Source organism: Rhinopithecus roxellana, chromosome 2 (assembly GCF_007565055.1).
Source record: "Rhinopithecus roxellana isolate Shanxi Qingling chromosome 2, ASM756505v1, whole genome shotgun sequence".
NCBI classification, from domain to species: Eukaryota; Metazoa; Chordata; class Mammalia; order Primates; family Cercopithecidae; genus Rhinopithecus; species Rhinopithecus roxellana.
Genome location: NC_044550.1, coordinates 108831462 through 108854045, shown reverse-complemented (window position 1 = coordinate 108854045; position 22584 = coordinate 108831462).

Here is a 22584-nt window from a genome sequence, read left to right as displayed (position 1 = left end):
CAGGCTGGAGTGCAGTGCAGTGATCTCAGCTCACTGCAACCTCCTCCTCCCGGGTTCAAATGATTCTCCTGCCTCAGCCTCCCAAGTAGCTGGGACTACAGGTGCCTGCCACTATACCCAGCTAACTTTTTACATTTTTAGTAGAGACAGGGTTTCACTGTGTTAGCCAGGCTGGTCTCGAACTCCTGACCTCGTAATCCACCTCCCAAAGTGCTGGGATTACAGGTGTGAGCCACCGTGCCTGGCCGATCCACACCAATTTTCTACAACAACACTATAGCTAGTAAGAGGGCAGGACAGCAGGTCAGCCGGGCCCCAGAGGGCTGCTCAGGCTCCCCAGCATCCTCTGTGTCTTGCATTTGGAATAAGAACCCACCCTCTGGAGCCCTGGGATCATCATGCAGTTGAGGGGAAAGGAGACCCCCAACTGCAATAAGCCAAGTCTCAAACAGTTCACCAAAAAATAAAAAATGAATCTGTAATTGTGCCCCAAGTAGATTGTAAGTAAACACGCCAAGTAGCTTATATTTTCTAAAACGTCTACAATAAGCATATTTTAGTTTTGTAATAGGAAACAAAACATATTAAAGTGGTTTTTAAAAGAGTATAGTTATTACTGATTAAAATGGGAACAAGCCCAATTTTTAAATTATTTCAAGTTATGCTTTTCTTTTTTCTTTTATTTTTATTTTAGATTTGGGGGTACATGTGAAGGTTTGTTACACAGGTAAACACATGTCATGGGGGTTTATTGTACGGATCATTTCATCACCCGGGTATTAAGTCCAGTACCCAGTAGTGATCTTTTCTTCTCCTCTCCCTCTTCCCACCCTCCCCCTTCAAGTAGACCCCAGTGTCTGTTGTTTCCTTCTGTGTGTTCACAAGTTCTTATCATTTAGCGCCCACTTATATGTGAAAACATGTGGTATTTCATATTCTGTTCCTGTGTTAGTTTGCTAAGGATGATAGCCTCCAGCTCCTTCCACACTCCCGCAAAAGATACGATCTCATTCTTTCTTATGGCTGCATAATATTCCATGGTGTATATGTACCACATTTTCTTTATCCAATCTGTCATTGATGGGCATTTAGGTTGATTCCATGTCTCTGCTATTGTGAACAGTGCTGCAACGAACATTTGCATGCATGTGTTTTTATGGTAGAGTGATTTCTATTGCTCTGGGTATATACCCAGTAATGGGACTGCTGGGTGGAATGGTAGTTCTGCTTTTAGCTTTTCGAGGACTCGCAACACTGCTTTCCACAATGATTGAACTAATCTACACTTCCACCAACAGTGTGTAAGTGTTCTCTTTTCTCCGCAATGTTGCAAGCATCTGTTATTTTTTGACTTTTTAATAATAGCCATCCTGACTGGTGTGAGATGGTATCTAATTGTGGTTTTGATTTGCATTTCTCTAATGGTCAGTGATGTTGAGCTTTCTTTCATATGCTTGTGGCCTGCATGTATGTCTTCTTTTGAGAAGTGTCTGTTCATATCCTTTGCCCACTTTTTAATGGGGTTGTTTTTTCTTTTGTAAATTTAAGTTCCTTATAGATGCTAATTTAGACCTTTGTCAGATGCATAGTTTGAAGTTATGTTTTTCATAATAGCAAAAATATCTGTAAACAATTCAAATGCCCAGCCACACATGTGAAAGTATATAAGGTCGTTGAAATAATATGTAGGCCAGGCGTGGCGGCTCACTCCTGGAATCCCAGTATTTTGGGAGGCCGAGGCAGGAAGATCCCTTGAGCTCAGGAGTTTGAGACCAGCCTGGCCAACATGAGGAAACCTTATCTCTACCAAAAATACGAAAGATGTGGTGGCACATCCCTGTGGTCCCAGCTACTTGGGAGGGAGGCTGAGGCAGGAGGATCACCTGAGCTTGGGAGGTGGAGGTTGCAGTAAGCTGAGGTCGCACCACTGCACTCCAGGCTGGGTGACATTGAGACTCTGTCTCCAAAACAAATTAAAATATAAAATAAAATAAAATAATAAAATAATACATATGTGGACTCTGTCAATATGTGGAAAAGTGTGTATGAATAAAAAGAACAAAGACACATACTCGTTGATTACAACTGGAGAAAATTATGTTCATACAATGATAAGAATGAAAACAGTAGAGTTAGGTAAATCGTTCAAGTTTTCAGCTGAAAGAATTATTTGTGTTTAGGGGAGGTGTGAGGTGTAAATCTCTACAGAAACAAAAGTTTTAAAATTCAAATCTAATGGATGTGGGTTCTGTTAGGAACAGCATGGCCATGCTTTCAAACCTCCTTCAGGGCTGTCCTGGGCAACAGAGGAACGCTTTTGATCTGCTCTCTTGGCAAATTTAAAGTACACAATGCATTATTATTAGCTACAGTCACCAGCTGAAGTGTTCTCAGCACACACACACCCACGCGCGCACACACACATGGTAACTATGGGAGGTAATGGATATGTTAATTAGTTTGATTGTGTATATATTCACAATGTGTGTGTGTATATATATCAAAAGATCACATTGTGTACACTAAATATACATGATTTGTATTTGTCAAACATTTTTTTCAATTAAAATTTCCTCAAGAAGTAAAAATGAGAAGAATTATAAATATGTAGAAAATGTCAAGTGCTATATTCATGGATAGCAAAATATATTTATAATGCAAAAAACATCAAGAAAGAACATAAGAAGTGAATTCATGCTCTCAGCCCTCCCCAAGCTCCGCCCTCCCCGAGGTCCTGGTGTTCTCGGCCTCTTTCTGTCTCTAACCTTCCACAGACTGCCCAAGCTCCGCCCTCCCCGAGGTCCCGGTGTTCTCCGCCTCTTTCTGTCTCTAACCTTCCACAGAGCGAGGTCCGTGGGCCCTTCTGGTAGCCTCGCCCTCTGGTCCTGGGAGACAGCCAACATGGATGGAGTCATGTGTGCTTGTATCTTCAGCCAGGACTCGCCAGAATGTTCTTATCTTTCTCAGGAAATGGGTTTTTTCTTGTGCAATGTAATGTTCTACTGCCCCCGTCTCCCATTTGAAAAGTAGCAGGTGCCCATTATAAAAAGCTTCCAGTTTAAAACATTTGTTAAATCTTCTTTTAATCTTTTTTAGTGTTACCTAAGAGCTGTACATATTTTCAGGGCATATGTGATATTTTGAGACATTGCTATATTGTATAAAGGTCAAGTCAGGGAATTGGAGTATCTGTCACCTTAAATATTTATCTTTCCTTTATGCTGGGAAAATTTGACTTATTCTCTTCTAGCTATTTCAAGTTGTACAATAGATTATTGTCAAGTATGGTCACTCTACAGATCTATCGAGTGTTGCGTCTCATTTCTTCTATCTGACTGCATATTCACACCCATTGATCAATGAGTGTTTATGCATTTTCTGTATTATATTGGGACGTCTGTTGTGTTCTGGGGCCTGCTCCATTCCCAGCTGTCCTGAGGGGGTTCCTTACCCACAGTCTACTGAGCTGTGTGTCTGGTAGCTCTGCCCCTGCCTTTGCCCGCTGGATTGACCAGGGTGGTTCCACAGTCACCCATGCTTTGTGGTGGGATGTAAGAGGCAGCAACAGTACTGCCCTCCCCTCACTTCTGCAAAGCACTCGTGGCTGCTACCTTCTGCATGCCAGGATTCCCAAAAGCCTCATGGACTCTCCTTTAAAGCACTGCCTCCAAATAAGGCCTTGTAAAAAGTACACACGTGATTTAAAAATGTTCATGCACTTGGATCCAATGATTCTACTTCCAGAAATGTACCCAAAGGATACACTCATAGATATTCAAATGGAGACCCGTAAAAGGGACTTTCTGTGTGTGGTATTGTTACTTTCCCTGGGTCACATTTCTTCTATCTCTGTTTCTTCTTTCATGGCAAACTGTGGGTGAGAAGCCCGTCCGCATGGCTGTGAATGCAGCAGGCCCTGGAACACAACAGATTGGTCCCTAAAATAATTCAGAAAACGTGTTCACTCCTGTTGATTAATGGGTACGGTACACAGTTAGATGGAAGGATCCAGAAGCAGCTCGGGTGCCAGCATCCTGTCAGCCCCAGGACAGAGTGCCTGTCTCAAAGGCAGCAACCCAGGCCAGCGCGGCCTGCAGCATGGACTCCTGCAAGGCCCTGCCCTGACTGCACTGCACTCAGGCCCTCTCATCGGGAGCCGAGTGGTGAGACACGCAGGAGTGCCTCGCGGGACTGAGGGCTGCAGGGAGCATTCGCCTACGACCTGCAGAGAGAAGGAACGAAGCAGAAGCCATGCGTAAGCAGAAGCCACAGAAGAAAAACAAGGGAAGTGGAGGGTTTAGCTGGTGGGAGCAGAAGGAGAGAGAGAGAGAGAGACAGAGAGAGAGAGAGAGAGAGAGACAACACTAGACTCCCAGCTTCATGAGGAGGGAAGGAGCCAAGTGTGCCTTGTTCACATCCACATGCTGGGAGATAATCAGTGCCTGGCAGATGGAAGTCAGTCCTTCAGAGTTTGTGGACTGACTGACAGACGGAAGAGAGAGCACAGAGCAGGCAGGGTGTCGGGGAGCCCCCAGGGGCCTGTGGCCTGCTGCTCCTGCAGATCTCTGAGGGGCTTCTGTTGCCACCGTCCACGCGGCCCCGTCCGGCCTCCTCTGCAGACGAGATTCCTTCCTGTCTTCCTTGTAGCCCCGCATCTCCTTACAGTCAACCTCATCATGTACGAGACCTGGGTGGTTTTCTGGTTCCTGAAAGCTCAGAGACCCCAACCGAGAAATGGTCAAGAAAGAACAAAGTAAAAATCCTCCATGAGCCAGAGATGACCGTTGTTTCCTCCTGAAAGCATATTGTTCTGTGTTCTGCTTTTTAACACTAAACAAGCGAAATATTTCCATGGCACAAGTAGGCTTTCAGAATGCAATTTCAGTGGTTACTAGCCCCATCTGGATATTTATTTATTTATTCATTCATTTTTTTAGAGACAGGGTCTCGCTCTGTTGCCCAGGCTGGAGTGCAGTGGTATGGTCATAACTCACTGCTGTCTCAACATTTCAGGCTGATGTTGCTCCATTCTTTGGAGCAAAGAATGATGCTCCATTCTTTGGAGTATCAGATGTTAGATGTTTGACACTCTGGTTTTTCTTGGAAGGTCACTCTGTAAATAAAGGGTTCGACTTCTAGAATCATTCATGTGCAGACCAACATTCATTTGCAGGTCTGCACCCCGTGGTCCACACAGACCTGCCCATGAATGTTTTAGCTGCTTTATTCCTGATTGCCAGACACCAGAAACATCCCAAATGCCCACCGATAGGAAAATGGGTCAACAAACCCATTACAACACACTGGACTACTACTCACCAAAAAAGGAACAAACCACCCATGAATGCAATACCATGGATGCATCAAAAAACATTTGTTAAATGGCAGAAGCCAGGTGCAGACGACCACATCTGTAATTCCATTTGTGTGACGTTCACAAAAGGCAAAACTACAAGCTGCAAAGTGGATCAGTGCTGCCAGGGGCTAGGGATTGCAGGAGGGGACTGACCACAAAGGGTAGCATGCATGAACTTTTTGGAATGATGGGAAGCTTTTCTATTATGGGGGTGGTTATATGACTATATACGTTTGGCAAAACTCATCCAGCTGTCTACCTTATAAAGATCCATTTTATTGTATGTAAAGTATACCCCACCTAAATCTGACCCGAGAAAAATCATAATGTAATGTAGAATATCCCTTTTACGGATCTCTATTTGAATATCTAGGAGTATATCCTTTGGATACAATTCCAGAAGTAGAATCATCGGATCCAAGTGCATGAACATTTTAAAATACGTGTGTATTTTTACAAGGCCTTCTTTGGAGGCAGTGCTTTAAAGGAGTGTCCATGAGGCTTTCAGGAATCCTGGCACACGGAAGGGAGCAACCACGAGTGTTATGCAGAAGTGAGGGAAGGCAGTACTGTTGCTGCCTCTTACATCCCACCACAAAACACAGCTGACTATAGGACCTCTCTGCTTCCTGACCTCTGAAGTGTCAGGAATATCCTGCCCCACTGACTCCCATCACTCCACCCCGAAGGCCAGAGCTCAGCACTGCCCAGCGCGATACAATTGAACTTCCTGCCATGGCGGGAACTGTTCTGCACCTGCGCTGTCCCAAACACTAGCCACAAGTCGCTACTGAGTACTGGAAATGTAGTTAGTACAAATGAGAACCTGAATTTAATTATTTTTAAGTTTTGTTAATTAAAAATTAAATTTAAGGCCAAGTGCAGTGGCTTATGCCTGTAATTCCAGCACTTTGGGAGGCTGAGGCGGGGAGATCACTTAAGGTCAGGAGTTCGAGACCAGCCTGGCCAACACGGTGAAACCCCATCTCTAGTAAAATTACAAAAATTAGCCAGTCATGGTGGCACACACCTGTAATCCCAGCTACTCAGGAGGTTGAGACAGGAGAATCGCTTGAACCTGGGAGGCAGAAGTTGCAGCGAGCCAAGATCGTGCCACTGCACTCCAGCCTGGGTGACAGAGTGAGATGCTGTCTCTAAATAAGTAAATAAAAAAATTTAAATAGCCACATGAAATAGGTTCATAGCCTGTAATCCCAGCACTTTAAGAGGCTGAGGCAGGAGGATTGCTTGAGGCCAAGAATGTGAGACCAACCTGGGGAACATAACAATAGCCCCATCTCTAAAAAATAATTTTAAAATTAGCTGGGTGTGGTGGTACATGCTGTAGTCCCAGCTACTCAGGAGGCCGAGGCAGGAGGATCACTTCAGCCTGAAATGTTGAGACAGCAGTGAGTTATGACCATACCACTGCACTCCAGCCTGGGCAACAGAGCGAGACCCTGTCTCTAAAAAAATGAATGAATAAATAAATAAATATCCAGATGGGGCTAGTAGCTATCGTATTGGACAGTGCAAGTCTAAAACTCTAAATCTAGCCTCCCACTGCAGGAGAAATGGAAAGACCAATAAGTAGCTTGGCAGCCAGCATCGAGTGAGCCAGCTGCGGGCCTACTCTGACTCTCCCTAACCTTACTCTGAACACTGGGCCTTCTGCCTCATACCCCAGTACCAGGAAACAGAGTCCTGTTTTGCTCCTCATGCGGGAGTATCTGCCTCAGTCCTCCTCCCCTGCTCCCGAGCTCCTGTCCTGCTCCCTATGCCCTCCCCGAGAACAGGAATCCTGACCTTGGACCCCTTTGCAGGTTTGATGCCAGTGCTCCAGGTAACATCTGCACGCACCTGGCATCCGCCTCTGGCCCTCCCGGGCTGTCTGTCCGCTACCTGTATGGGTTTCCACATTCTTTGCTGCCAGGACTTGGCCTCTGTGGGAGCCTGGATGGTTCAGTCAGCACTGGAAGCAGGATCTTTATGGCGGGGAAAAGAAGCTGGACCTCAACCCTTGTCACTGTCACTCATTACACTTGCAAAGAGGTGTGAGGATCTGGTGGGCAGCTCGGACTTTAAATAGCTCACACAGCTTTTAAAAGCTCTGAATGATCTGACCACCTTCACCTGTCTTGAGAGCTTCAGCCACTCCCCGGCCTCCAAAAATCCACAAATCTCTCGCCAAGCTGGACTGAGCTCCACCCCTCCATTTCCAGCAACCTGGACATCCCTGCTAAATTTTCCACATGTGCCTCCAGCCCACAAGCCTCAACACGGAACTCTCAGCTTCCTCAGAAGCACCCATACAATCTCCCAAACTGGCGAACTGAGAGTCATCCCTCCTCCCAGTCCTCCTCCATCCCCAGCCAACTGGTCCCAAAACCCATAGACACTGGGTCAGAAATACCACTTGGGCGTCCTGCCCGACTGTCTCTGAGGCTTCCACCTACTCCCTGAGCTTACTGCAGCCCTCCACCAACAGGCCTCCTTGCCTCCAGCCTCCACCTCTCCTGCCCTTCATTCTGCCCCAGGATCACCTTCCTGAGACCAATCTGTTTAAGGCTATCAAAGGATCCATTCAAACCCTGCAGCCCTCAGTGTCTGACCTGCAGGCTAACTGTGCAGCTCTTCTCCCACCAGCCTCCCAGCTGCCAGCCCTCCAGCCGCTCTCCGAGGTATGCATGTGGCACCCTTTGCACTCTGTGCCCAATGCTAGCATGCCTCCCTTTATCCACCTGGCAAGCTCACTCATCCTTCGAGGCCCTCCAGGAAAGTTTTCCCAACACAGCCACATCGCTTTCCCCCAGCAGCCACAGCTCTTAAAGCCATTGCACAGTTTTTTATTTCTCCACGAGTGTGAGTGCCTCCCACTGGACCCTGAGTTCCTAAGGGGCAGGAATCCAGACAACAGACTGATGATTAAGTGTGGGCTAGTAGTGGGGGTACCCAGAGCTGTGGCTCCCATGGGGCCCTAGAAACTAGACATTAAGTAATGAAAATGGCTTTGGATCGTTACAGTAGGAGCCTACTCAAAAAGACGCCTAGCATCCTGTTTCTCCGCAGCATCTGCAAAGAACCGCCTCCATGGATCTGATTCAGCAGTGGTCCCAAGCATAGGTCTGGGGCGGCTCCCGGGAGATGTGTGTGCCCGCTCACCCTCCCTCCCGAGCCCGTCCTGCAGTTTAATCAAGCTCTGCATCTATTCTAGGCCACGCTCATTTCCTGTGGTGGAAATTGGTTTTTGACAGTGTTCCTTTCACATTTAATCTCTCCATGCTAATTACAGCCAGTCCTCTTAGCTCAAGGATGGCTCTTCCTCTGTGTCAGACGAGTGGCTCTGCCAGCACACAAGCCCCGCCCCCTCAGGAAGCCCCGCCCCCTCAGGAAGCCCCGCCCCTTCAGGAAGCCCCGACCCACCGGGCAGGAAGCTTCCCACTGCGGACGACTCTTCCCCGCACCTGCACTCCAGGAAGGATGTGCAGGGACGCAGCCCTCCAGATGGGGTTTGCTAACTAAGGGGACACCTAGTGATGAAAGGAATGAAAAGCAACCGTGACAGGCCCAGAATGTTCTTTTGAATCTTTCCTTTTTCTTCATTTTTCAGGGATTGTAAAATGTATTGTTTACGATGAAGCACTACAGAGCAGAGCCTCACCACGTGTTTTCGATCTGGTGTTTCTAGGGAAATTGGCTTTGATTGCTGTTTCAACTGCATTGGATCTATAAGGGCGTATTTATTTATTTATTTATTTTATTATTTATTTATTTATTTATTTTTTTTTTTTTGAGACGGAGTCTCGCTCTGTCGCCCAGGCTGGAGTGCAGTGGCCGGATCTCAGCTCACTTCAAGCTCCGCCTCCCGGGTTCCCGCCATTCTCCTGTCTCAGCCTCCCGAGTAGCCGAGTAGCCGGGACTACAGGCGCCCGCCACCTCGCCCGGCTAGTTTTTTGGAGATGGGGTTTCACCGCGTTAGCCAGGATGGTCTCGATCTCCTGACCTTGTGATCCACCCGTCTCGGCCTCCCAAAGTGCAGGGATTACAGGCTTGAGCCACCGCGCCCGGCCTTATGAGGGCGTATTTAAAAACAAAACAAAAAAACTTCTTTTCAGAGTTCTCTATCATCATCCTCAAAACGTATTTTTAGACATCTTATAATTTGCAGGGCACAGTTAGCACTTGGCAAAATAGAGGCAACAAGAGGTTGGGGAAGGAATCTCAGTTCGTGTTCAGAAACTGCAGTTTCGTTCCCACCCCATGGCATGTCTCTGTGGCTCTGGGAAAGTCAGCGACCTCTCTGAGCCTCAGTTTCCTTAGCTGTCACATGAGGCTATGGAACTACAAGATCTAACATTGTATAAACAGGTGATAAATAGTCTTTCAATTGATTATTATATAGACACCTTGGGGGCTGGTAGAAATGAGAGGGGCTGGAGGTGGAAGAAAAACAGAATTTGTCCCTGGTAAACTTTCTGGTGCATGAGCACTAGTCATGTGGGGACTGGGGAATGGACATTCCGTTTCCATTTTGCAAGGCTACCTATGAATTATGCATGTCGTACACACAGGCAAAAGGGATGGATAATTACTAGTTTGACCTCTGAGAAGACAGACACTGGATGAAGGAATGTGGTTTGCTAGAGAGGGTAGAACAGGGGTTTTCAGATCTATTTAATAAAGGAACTTTACTAATCATCTAGTCTACACCCACCCACCTGACAGACCAATAAACCAACACTCAGAGTGATTTAAGTGATTGAATCAGGAGCACACCATTGGTTGTAAAGTCAGAGGAGTCCACTGCTAGGAAAAGCCATTCTAAAGAACAAGAAACCCATGACTTTTACAACCCAACTAATGCGATGGTAGAGAGTCTGCCACTTTCATGTTGACAAAAGTCATGTAAAGCAACGTAAAAATGTGACAAATGTTACCAACCATTGTCTGTGCATGCTTCAGTCATGGATATCCTTGAGAGAACAGAACAGAGATGTGGTACCTAGGTCCCCAGGGAGAGGGAGAGTTGATTCTTGGGATGCTATTTGTTTCTTGGACACAGAGTCTAACCAAGGACAAAGGCCCGTGTCCTCTAGAATTTTGGACTAAGTCACAAAACATTTTATTTTAAAATTTCTAATATTTTTATCCAACAAATAGAATGTCTGTACCACTGAACTTTTCTCCCCAAGTTTTTGCATACTGAAAGAGGTCAACATTCCCAGCCTCATCTCTTCGCTCTCCTCCTCCCTCACCTGAAAGAGCTCAACATTCCCAGCCTCATCTCTTCACGCTCCTCCTCCCTCAGCTGAAAGAGCTCAACATTCCCAGCCTCATCTCTTCACTCTCCTCCTCCCTCACCTGAAAGAGCTCAACATTCCCAGCCTCATCTCTTCACTCTCCTCCTCCCTCAGCTGAAAGAGGTCAACATTCCCAGCCTCATCTCTTCACACTCCTCCTCCCTCAGCTGAAAGAGGTCAACATTCCCAGCCTCATCTCTTCGCTCTCCTCCTCCCTCACCTGAAAGAGGTCAACATTCCCAGCCTCATCTCTTCACTCTCCTCTTCCCTCAGCTGAAAGAGGTCAACATTCCCAGCCTCATCTCTTCGCTCTCCTCCTCCCTCACCTGAAAGAGGTCAACATTCCTAGCCTCATCTCTTCACTCTCCTCCTTGTCCCTCCCTGAAGATGGCAGCTACAGCGTCTACGCACCTCAGCACCTACACACAGGCTGCTCCTCTGCTCAGAATACTCCAGAATCTACCCCATCCACTTCTCAGTCATCTTCAAGTTTCTGCTCACATACCACCTTCACTAGAGGCCTTCCCTGACCATCCTATCTAGGATAGAACCCCACTCCTGGTTCCTTTTCCTTTGCATTATTTTTTTCCTTGATACTCATCACCTTCTAATATTTTCATTTTTTCGTGTGTCTCCCCTCAAGTGTGTAACCTTCATGAAGATCAGGGCTTGGCTCTGTTTTGTTCCCTGTGATACCCACAGGTCCAAGCATGGTGTCTGCCAGATAGCACTGAATGAACATTTTTCTGGGTGCACACAAGCTTTTCTTCACGTTCTGGTTTTTGTCACTGCTTGCCTCTGCCTTCTAGTCTCTTTCCCAGACCTGCTCAAGTCTCACCCCCTAACTAGAAGTGAATTCATTAACTTCATAGCTAGAAGAGAGTCGTTTCCAGTCTCCTCACTTGAGAAAACCAGAAAGGCTAACAGCACAGACCCAGGACTTGAACTTGGATGTTATCTTGCCTCCCAGCCATGGCTCTCCCCACAACCCCAGATTCCTCCAGCCTGGCGTGCACCTTCCTTCTTCCCCTGGGTCTGGCCCTCTCTACCTGTATGTGCCATGCCTTCTTATACCTCACCTGAGTAATGCTGAATCCTGATTCTGCCACAAGTTAAGCATGTGGCCTTGGACAAGTGACTTAACTCCTCTCTGCCTTGGGCTTCTGTCTTCTCAAGGGAAGAGTAACCTTTACCTTAGAAGATGTTCACAAGGCTCAACTAAAATGAAGGGAGCACAGCCCTCTCCTGGCCAAGGCTCAGTGCCTGCTCGTTCCTTTTCCTTTCCCTGGCTTGTGGGGAGATGGTCATTTCCTCAACAGAAACATTAAGTTTCTCAAGGTCTTTCTGTTGTCCCTATCCCCAGGCCTAAGCTCCTAGAAGACAATGAAGAAATCCTTGGGGAATGAAAATGAGTTTTAAAGGGAGGATGGCAGGGAGAAGGGCCTCTATAATGTGGGCGTCTCACTATCAGGGCTGGCTCATGGATTCTAGCTGGCAAGCCTGGCACCCCTTAAGATTAATGATGAAGATGAACAAGGCCTCCAAGGGCCAGGTAAGGCAACATGGGACATTTTCTGCCTTTCTCAGGGGTCAGCTTGTTGGCTAAACATCTCAATTTCAAAAGTCACCCTCAAGGTAATGGGGCAGGAATCCTGATTTCCTTAGAGACCACCATAATGAGCATTTCTCAAAGTCTGCTCTTCAGTATTTAAAAGAAAAAAACAAGTGAGGGTGTTCTGTGATTTTTAAACGTTTACAAAATACTAGGTTAAAGAGTTACCCAACTGCATTTATGTAGGACTTCTCAGAGCCTTTGTCAAGTTTATGTGCATTATGACTCTCCAAGAGGGATAGAGGTATATACACGCTGAAACAGTTTCCCAGTGTATTTGGTCAAGATACCCTTTCTTTCCAAAGAGTAGCTGTTATGCTATACCCCAAATTCTGGGGAAATCCAGCTCTAGACCAACTCATACTGGGGCATTGAATCTGAGCCTGGAGAAATGAAGTGGCTTAGCCAAGGTTAAACTGTGAATGGCAGAAACAGGGCTACAATCCAGTGCCTGCTGTCATTCCCAGTGCTCTCCCTTCTACATGGCACTGAGGTTGGTGAAGGCCTTCGAATCAGACCAGCTCTAGTGACAGAGCCTGGGGTTTTTACTGGAGAAAATAAACTGGCATGAAATGTAACCAGTGAGACAGACTTACTAGAGATAAGAAAGTGTGCATGTGTGTGTGCATGTGTGTGTGAGAGGGTGTGTGTCCATGTGAGTGTGTGAGTGTGTGCGTGTGTGTGAGTGCATGTGAGTGTGTGTGAGTGCATGTGAGTGTGTGCATGTGAGTGTGAGTGTGCATTGATGTGTGTATGTGTGCATGTGAATGTGTGTGAGTGCATGAATGTATGTGAAAGTGTGTGTGTGAGTGTGTGCATGAGTGTATGTGCATGTGAATGTATGAGTGCATTTGAGTGTGAGTGTGTGTGGAGTGTGCATGTGAGTGTGTGTTAGTGCATTTGTATTTGAGTGTGTGGCACGTGTGTGTGAGTGTGAGTGTGCATGTGAGTGTGTGTTAGTGCATTTGTATTTGAGTGTGTGGCACGTGTGTGTGAGTGTGAGTGTGCATGTGTGTCCGTGTGTGTATGAGCGTGTGTGCATGTGTGTGTGCGTCCATGTGTGAGTGTGCATGTGTGTGTGTGTTTTGCAAGAGTAGCAGCAACAGCCCTGAAAGACCTATTTCCACCCAAGATGGTTGCATGGTCCCTGCAAGCCCCAGTGAAGGAAGATCTCCCCCAGCCCTCCCCTGGCTTTACGTGTTTTCGGAATGGCGAGTGATAAACTGAGCTTTCATCAATGGTGAGTGCACACCCTGGCCCAGCATGCAAGGCTGAGTACAGCCCCTAAAGATATCCATGTCCCCATCCCCAGAATCTGTACATGTCACCTTATATGGCCAAAGAGACTTTGCAGATGCGATTAAGTTGAGGGTTTTGAGATGCGGAGATGCTCCTGATTACCCAGGTGGGCCCAGTGTCCTCACAAGTGTCCTTGTGAGGAGGCGGGGAAGATCTGACCGCAGAACAGGAGTAGGGACTGTGATGATGGTAACAGAGACTGGAGGGACAGTGTGAAGGCAGAGGAAGGGGTCACAAGTCCAGGAATCCGGGTGACTGCTAGAAGCTGAAAGGGCAAAGTGATTCTTCCCTGGGGCCTTCAGAGGAGGCCAGCCCTGCCAACACTTCTACTTTAGCTCCATGAAACTGATTTCGGACTTCTGAATAAATTTGTGTCATTTGAAGCCACCAAGTCTGTGTAATTTGCTACAGAAGCAAAAGAAAATGAATGCATGCAGTATCATGAGAACATCCCAGTCCACTCTGAGAAGGTTGTGCTGCCCAGATGAGTGCTGGTGACAGGGAGCCCGGGGTGGTGTGACAGGCTCATGTATGCAGCTGGGTCACCCCACATTCTGGGAACCACCCAGAGGTCGGCTCCGAGCATTGTCCTCGGTTACTGCTTCATATGGAGGGAGTGGAGCCACATCAGTCTTCCACTCAGAGATAAGGATATCTGTGTCTCCTGCAACGTCATCAATTTGTCCCTGTGGCAAGAAGCAGGGGGTGACTGATTTCTGACACCACGCCTTGCCTGTGTGACTTTCAGTGACTGTTTTCCTTGGCAGCATTGCAGCTGAGCCGTCGGGCAAATGAGAGCCAAGCAAGTTGGAGCTGCCCAGGAACTGGATGTGCTTGCTTATAAAACATTTCAACATTTCCAAGGGTATATTTTCTCCCACATATTCTGGAATGCTTGGAAACCACTTTAATGAGCATTGGTGGCCTGTCTGGATGCCTCGGGTCTGTTGTTCACTGAGGGCTGCATGGAGGCTACGCCCTCCTCTCCAGCACCTGTGTTGGGAAGTCACAGGAGACCGGAGCTGCACAGGACATCACAGAGCTGAGTTCTGACCCGATTATCTGAATCAAATGTCACCCAATATCCTATCTTCAACAAACAAAAGAGCAACTAAGCCAGAGACACCATCTTCAGATGCCTTGGCCTGTAAGGCATTTGTTCTGACTTGAGATGTACTTTAACATTTCAGATGAAATCACTACCTGCGCCTCAGATTTGACAGTGAAGTATTAGGGGTTAGATTACGAAGTGTCAGGGCAGGCTATGTGGCAGTGACAATGACGTCATAAGTGACAAGTTGCATTTCTTTCTTCCAGTGACATATTTGCAACTTAGTCAATTGCCTTTCTATTTCCCCGGATCCACAGATTTGTTAAGCTATTCTATTGGCTGAATATTTTGCTTATGTTTTATGCAAAAGAGAACTCACAGAATCTGAAATGTGACACACAGGAAACTGATATTCAATGAGCAGGCTACACAGAGGCTGGTGCAAAACCACCACTTCTAAATTAGAACTAGATTACTAAATTATAACTAAAACTATAAAATAGGCTCAGGCTGTTGAAACCATCGAAAGCAGCACAAGGCATTGTTAAATGTATCAACTGCTGTATTTGTTTATTAAGTGTTTTGCGTTTTGTTTTTCTTTTTGAGACAGGGTCTCACTCTGGCGCGATGTTGGCTCACAGCAACCTCTGCCTCCCAGGTTCAAGTGACTCTCCCACCTGAGCCTCCTGAGTAGCTGGCACCACAGGCACACATCACCACACCTGGCTAATTTTTGTATTTTTCGGTAGAGACAGGTTTCCCCATGTTAGCCAGGCTGGTATCCAACCCTTGAGCTCAAGTGATCTTTCCTGCCTCACCCTCCCAAAGTGCTGGGGTTACAGGTGTGAGCCACCACACTGGGCCTATTCAACGTTTTTATAAACACTTAGATTTAAAGAAGTGCTCACATTGTGAACTCTAACAGAAAGCATTAGGGATACACAGGCTTGGTGGCAGTTTGGAGAAAGATTCAATGTGAAGAGATAAAACCTTTCAAGGTGGCGATTACCTAAGGTATTTCTACAAAAGACTGTAGGACGAGCGTCTCAAATGTAATATGCCTATACCATAACGACAAAAATGTGAAGAATAAAAGATCATAAAATAGTGCTTTAAAAGTTAAAATATGGATAGAGTAAGAAACAAACTAGGAAGTGACAGGAATGACTCTAACATGTGCTAATATTTGGGTTACTAATGTCCAGAAATCACCAGCGAAGGTTGATGGAGTATTTGAGAAGCTAGAAAAAGAATCTTATAACCACTATCCGCAGAAAAGCTTGTCAAGCAAAAATTGATATTCTAACAGAAAAAAATTTCATATAAAATCCTGAAACTGGGGTTTCTGATGGTAAAATGTGCATTATTGGATTCTACATATATTCATTCATAGAGGACTATATTACCCTCAAGTGCCAGCCTTCAAGAAATTGAACCTTACTTAAATACTGCCAGATAACACCGACAAAACTGGAAACGAATTACTCTTTCTAGAGCTCTGTTTGCCAGTAAAGCGATTCAACATGAATGATAAATTTAGTAAGTCAACAAATGCAGTAAATTCGATGAATTTATCATCAGGCAAATTTTATTTCTGCAGAATTAAATCTTGGCAAATCGGCTTTTATTAAACTGACCTACATTAAGCCAACATTCGCCACACCCTTTCACAAATGAAAGACACCTAATTACAGGGTAGTGTCGCTGGCAAAAAACCAATAATTTTATGTATGAATTCACCACAATTTACAATTTGTCCCATTTCAGCGCGGAGCCATCCCGCATTCGTTTTTACTAATGCTTCCTTCATATGGCAAGCCGAACTACCGGAGTGTTAACCCAGATGGTACCATGAACAAGGCCACACAGGAGCCAGGTTTCACCCTTGGAAGAAACGCACAGCTTGGACATTCATCTCCTGCCTGTTAGTTTCTTAGGACTGCTGTAGCATATTGCCACACACTGGATCAGACTACAGACATGTGTTCACTGACAGTGCTGGACGCTGCAGGTCCAAACTCGAGGTGTGGCAGGGCCAGGCTCTCACCAGTCCCCGTCATTCAGCTTCTGTGTGGCTGCAGCCCTTGGTGATCTCGGCTGGCAATGGCGAAACTCAGCCTCTGCCTTTGCTGTCACATGGTGTCCTTCGTGTCCTCACACCATCTTCTTGTGAGGACTCTGGTCATATTGGATGAGGGGTCCACCCTGTCCACCATGACCTTGTCCTAACAAATCACATCTGCAACGACTGTGCTTTCAAGGTTAGTTCTCGGGGACAGGACGTCGATGTATCCTTCCGAAGCGCACGATTCACCTGTAACGCCCTTGCCTGGACCTCCCAGACACGCATTCTTGGTGACAGCACAGGAGTCCTCTCATGGACCTTTGTCATTTCTCACTTTCTAATGTATTTGGAAACTATTTTAAACGATAGATTTTACATGCCAACACTTTTGACTAATACAAAAGCAGTTTTGATTGAAGTAGGCTTTGGAATGTCTCTTACTGGCAAATATGGCTAAAATAGAGTCTTTTATTTCTCCCCGCTTTAAAATCCTTTTTCTGCAGTGGTTTTACTTGCCTCAGCACACTTACAGTCCATATTCTCTCAAACAGTTCCAATTTAGTATCATTTATGCTTTTTCTATAAAATTATTATAGATCTCACTTAAATGCAACATAATTGTAAGGCTTATTAAGGCTTATTATGCAAACAAATTCACAAAGAATAAAACCTCCTTTGTTGAGGGTTCCAATTTGGAGATTGGAATATTTGTCTCTAGCCTCATTGAGATAAAAAGCAAGAGGCTGGAGAGTTGGGCAGGGGGTCTGTAGGAGGGCATTGACCTCTGCAGAGAAGGCCCGTGTGACGGGGAAGCAAGAATGAGCTACAGAAGCATCCAACCGTGTCCCTGTGGGTGCCACACCCCTGACACCAGGCACAATGATTTTACAATCATGAAGTTCTCTGAGAAAATACGTCCCTCCCACTTTTCTTCCTGGTAATTAAATGTCAGAAGAAGAAACTCGAAAGCAAGACTAGAAAAGGAAATAGCCCAAGAGTTGGCACTGGGATACAAAAACTCATTAGTTGAGATGAACCCAGCAAGGGGGCACACCAGGGCACAGAGCTCCCACGACCCTGGTACCAGGCTCCCCCTTTGCCCCACCACAGAGCTGGGCTGGGCTGGGGACTTCAGAGGATATTTTCACAGAACAAGCCAGGTGTCAAGAGGACATAGAAGGAAGAAAAATTTCAGATATGACACGAGAGAGCATTTTCTCCCCACAGAGAGACTGGAGAAGGGACACCTCCATGGTGAGGAAAGGAGAAGGAAGAGAAAGCACGTCTGTGAGGTGGGGCAGCCCCTCAGCGATCCCGACATGGAAGCTGTGTTTGCAACAGAGAAAGAGGCAGCAACTAACAAGGAGTTTGGGGGGCGTCAAGATCATCCCAGCGAACATCTACTGGGCATTAGCAAGGTCCTAGGCACTGCTTTACAAACTTGGGACGTACCTGTAGGAAGATGTGGCATCTGGTCTGCAGGGGCTTACTGTCAGACTTGAGAAAAAGTGGTGGCACTGCAGGGCGATTCCTGCAGTGAAGTCGTGAAGGAAGGGCAGTGGGAGATGCGTGCCAAGCATCTCTGTGGTGCCTCCCAGAAGGCACATCGGAGCTGCGTCTTTGGAAGAGGAAGCATCTGCTAGAAGGACAAACAGAAGAGCGGTGCCCTCAGTAGAGAGTGTGGCAAGCAAGTCCGTGCTGCAGGAGCATAGATCGCAGGATCGAGGACACCGCAGTGGGAACCTCAATAAAGGGCCTTGGCTTCACGGGAAAGACACTAGGCTTTGTCCTACAGCCCACGGGGAGCTCAGGACAAGTTCTGCTGAGGAAAGCACGATCCTATCTTGGGACCCAAAGATCTGTTCAGATTTTTTTGAAGGCCAGCACAGATGGGGAGAGGATGGAAGCAGGAGGCTGGAAATTGACCCACGGCCTCTCTGCATCTGAACCTAGGTTTTGGCAGCACGACTGGGGTAGGGAGAGAGGCTGCTTAGAGGGCAGGGGTGAATATATTTCAGAGAAAGTGTCAGCGATGTTGGCAAGTTGGGGATAGGAGGCCCCTGCAATAATGCTTTTCTCTCTGGGCAGTTGCCTGCAGTGTTGCAGTCCACTGAGATGTGAAGCGCAGGACAGAAATCCTGACGTGTCCTGAGGTGTGGAGAGGAAGAAGACAGATGCAGGCCCGAAGTGCTGAGCATGACGGATCTGCCGAGGGTATAGCCAAGTCGGGGAGCATGTCTGGAGGTTAGGAGGAAGCTCTCCAGAGAAAGAATGGGCAAGAGAACTTGGCACAAAGAGCAGGGGGGTGACAGCTGAAAACCTGGTTGTGAGCAAAATCACTCAAGATGAGTAGAAAGAGTAGACAAAGAACCTTGATAGCAAGGTCAGAATCCTGGGGATACAGATTTAAAAGACAGCAGAGGCAAAACCAAAAATTCACAAAAGAGGTTGAGAAGAGGCCAGAAATACTATGAAGACCAGGGAAGTGGTGTTATGAAAACCAAGACAGTAAGGAGTTCCAGCAAGGAGGGGCTCACCTGTACCAAGTGCCAAAAGAAGTCAGAGGGCCCTTGGATTTGACCACAGAGATGTACAGGATACTTTTACTGGTTTGGTGAAAATGGAAACCAATGATTTCAGCAGGGGTTGTAAGCAGAAGAGAGGTGGACATAGGGAATGGAGACAGAGAATGGAACCCTCCTTTTTTTTTTTCTTTTTTTTTTTAGATGGAGTCTCGCTCTGTCACCAGGCTGGAGTGCAGTGGCACGATCTTGGCTCATTGCAACCTCTGCCTTCCAGGTTCAAGCGATTCTCCTGCCTTAGCCTCCTGAGTAGGTGCGACTACAGGTACCTGCCACCATGCCCAGCTAAGTTTTGTATTTTTAGTAGAGACAGGGTTTCACCATGTCGGCCAGGATGGTGTAGAACTCCTGACCTCATGATCCACCCTCCTCGGACTCCCAAAGTGCTAGGATTACAGGTGTGCACCACTGTGCCTGGTCTTTTTTTCTTTTACTATTATTTTTAATTGACACATGATAATTATACATATTTATGGGGTACAGTGTGATAGTCTGGTACATGTACATATGTGCAGTGATCAAATAGGGTAATCAGCAGATCCGTCACCTCAAACACTTGTCATTGTGTTGGGAACATTCAGAATCCCTGGAGCACATTCTTGCCAGGTGCTTGGCTAAGTAATCAGAGGGAAATAGAGAGCCAGAAGGAAAAACAGAGGCAAGAGAAAGGGAATTTTACTGTTGTCTGTTTCAGGATGTGAAACTGTTGAGTGTGTTTGTATGCTAAGGGGAAGGGACCAACGAGGGATAGAGAAGGATGACATGGAAAAAGATGCGTGACTAACGGAACCAATTCTTAGCAGCAGAAATTAAATGGGACCCAGAGCACAGGGGCAGGGCAGGAGGCAGTGGGAGGAGAAATTCACCTTAGAGACAGAAGGGGCCCTTATCAGAGCGATGGGAGAAGGAGGTGAGAAGGGATATAATGCAGGCAGGTGAGTGGGTGGAGCAAGAGAGGAGAGTTTATTATTTTCTTTGCAAAGTAAGTCACAAAGGCACCTCATGAAATGAGGGTGCGATCATCTGGAGACAGTACTGAGCAGTGTGGAGCAGCCACTGTTGAGATGAGGATTGTGTGTGTGAACATTGCTAAGAAGTGGGCAGTGCAGGCCGGGCACAGTGGCTCACGCCTGTAATCCCAGCACTTTGGGAGGCCGAGGCGGGAAGATCACCTGAGGTCAGGAATTCGAGACTAGCCTGACAAACATGGTGAAACCCCGTCTCTACTAAAAATACAAAAATTAGCTGGGCATGGTGACATGTGTCTGTAATCCCAGCTACTCGAGAGGTTGTAGCAGGAGAATTGCTTGAACCCGGGAGGCAGAGGCTGCAGTGAGCGGAGATCACACCATGGCACTCTAGCCTGGGTGACAGAGTGAGACTCCGTCTCAAAAAAAAAAAAAAAAAAAAAGAAGTGCGCAGTGCAGTTGGGGTTGGATGCATCAAAGCACTGGGGCTCCCATTTCTGCTGAAGTGTGGTTCATCAGTACAATTCAGGTTCCTGGTGTAAAGAAGGAAGGTGTCAATCTGAATTTATTTCATGTTGCTGAGTATGGTGGCTCACACCTGTAGTTGCAACTACTCAGGAGGCCAAGGCAGGAGGATTGTTGAGCCCAGTTCAAATCCAGCCTGGGCAACATAGGGAGATCCTATCTCAAAATACACAATAATAAATGAATTTACTCCATGCTTGGTGGTTTGCCAAAGAACAAGGAGCAATGGAATGGAGGCAGCTGGTAAGAGAGTGTTGGAATTCCTGTTCTGTGGGGTCTGGCTAGAAAGCACAAAAGTGAACATAGGAAGTGACTCACCAGACCTGGAGGATGTGGGGAGATGGGATGTGAAGCCGTGCTTTCTTCACGGCACTTGCCTTGGTTGTAACTAAGCCTTTGGTTAAGTCATGATTGGATCGCTGTGCTCTGCCCCAGGTGCAGGTCTCCATGAGAAGGGACCATGTCTGTGTGGCTCTTCACTGTATCGCAGTCCGTTGCACAGTCCCTCCTACACACCAGGTGCTCATTAATTTTTTGTTCAATATTTACTGAGGGAGCTGAAAGGTCTGGGAGAGAGTGGATCATGGCAGAGAGGCATATAGACTCCCACAGGTGGAGTACTTCCAAGGGATAATAGATCCAAGCCGTGGAGGGAAACAGGCGAGATGCAGCGAGGTCACCTTAACAGAGCCACCTTGAGCTGGGGAGAGGAAGCACAGGCAGAAAGGAGGGAACAGCAGTCGAGGGGCTGGAGACAGTGGGGATGAGACGCCAGTTGCTAGCTAGAAATTTATCATAAAAAGTATTAGTTTGGTGCGAAAGTAATTGTGGTTTTTTAATGATTATTATACTTTAAGTTCTGGGGTACATATGCAGAACATGCAGGTTTGTTACATAGGTACACACGTGCCATGGTGGTTTGCTGCACCCATCAACCCGCCATCTACAGTAGGCATTTCTCCTAATGCTATCCCTCCCCTTGTCTCCCACCCCCTGACAGGCCCCGGTGTGTGATGTTCCCCTCCCTGTGTCCATGTGTTCTCATTGTTCAACTCCCACTTATGAGTGAGAACATGTGGTGTTTGGTTTTCTGTTCTTGTGTTAGTTTGTTGAGAATGATGGTTTCCAACTTCATTCATATCCCTGCAAAGGACATGAACTCATCCTTTTTTATGGCTGCATAGTATTCCATGGTGTATATGGGCCACATTTTCTTTATCCAGTCTATCATTGATGAACATTTGGGTTGGTTTCAAGTTTTTGCTATTGTGAACAGTGCTGCAATAAACATACGTGTGCATGTGTCTTTATAGTAGAATGATTTCTAATCCTCAATGGCAAAAACCACAATTACTTTTGCACCAACCTATACTTTAGTGCTGAAATTGAGGTAAGCCATGGCTTGCAGGAGGCTGTACGTGCTACTTGTACCTGGTTCTGGTATGTAGAAACAAGAACTAAGAGAGGTCATCCAGGCCAAAATAATAAGCAGAAAGAAAAATATTCTGCCTATGGGCACATCTCAACTTTAGGCAGAAATTAACTGTGAAAATTAGTTATGGTGCAACAGCTTCATTTGATCTTTTCCGAATTTCTTTTTCAAAATACTTTCTCTCCTGCGTGAGTACTGAGTTGGGTCTGCCTTTGCTATTAACATCTGTATAATCAAGTTTATGGTCTAATTGGGCAATCAGTGCAAACATTTCTGGGTAAAAAGCCATGCATTCTAGCATTATTTTAATAAGCCTGTGATCCAGTTAGTTCTAGTCATTTAGCGATTTATTTTGTACTAAAGAAGCAGCTTTTAGACTTGGCACTACCTTTTT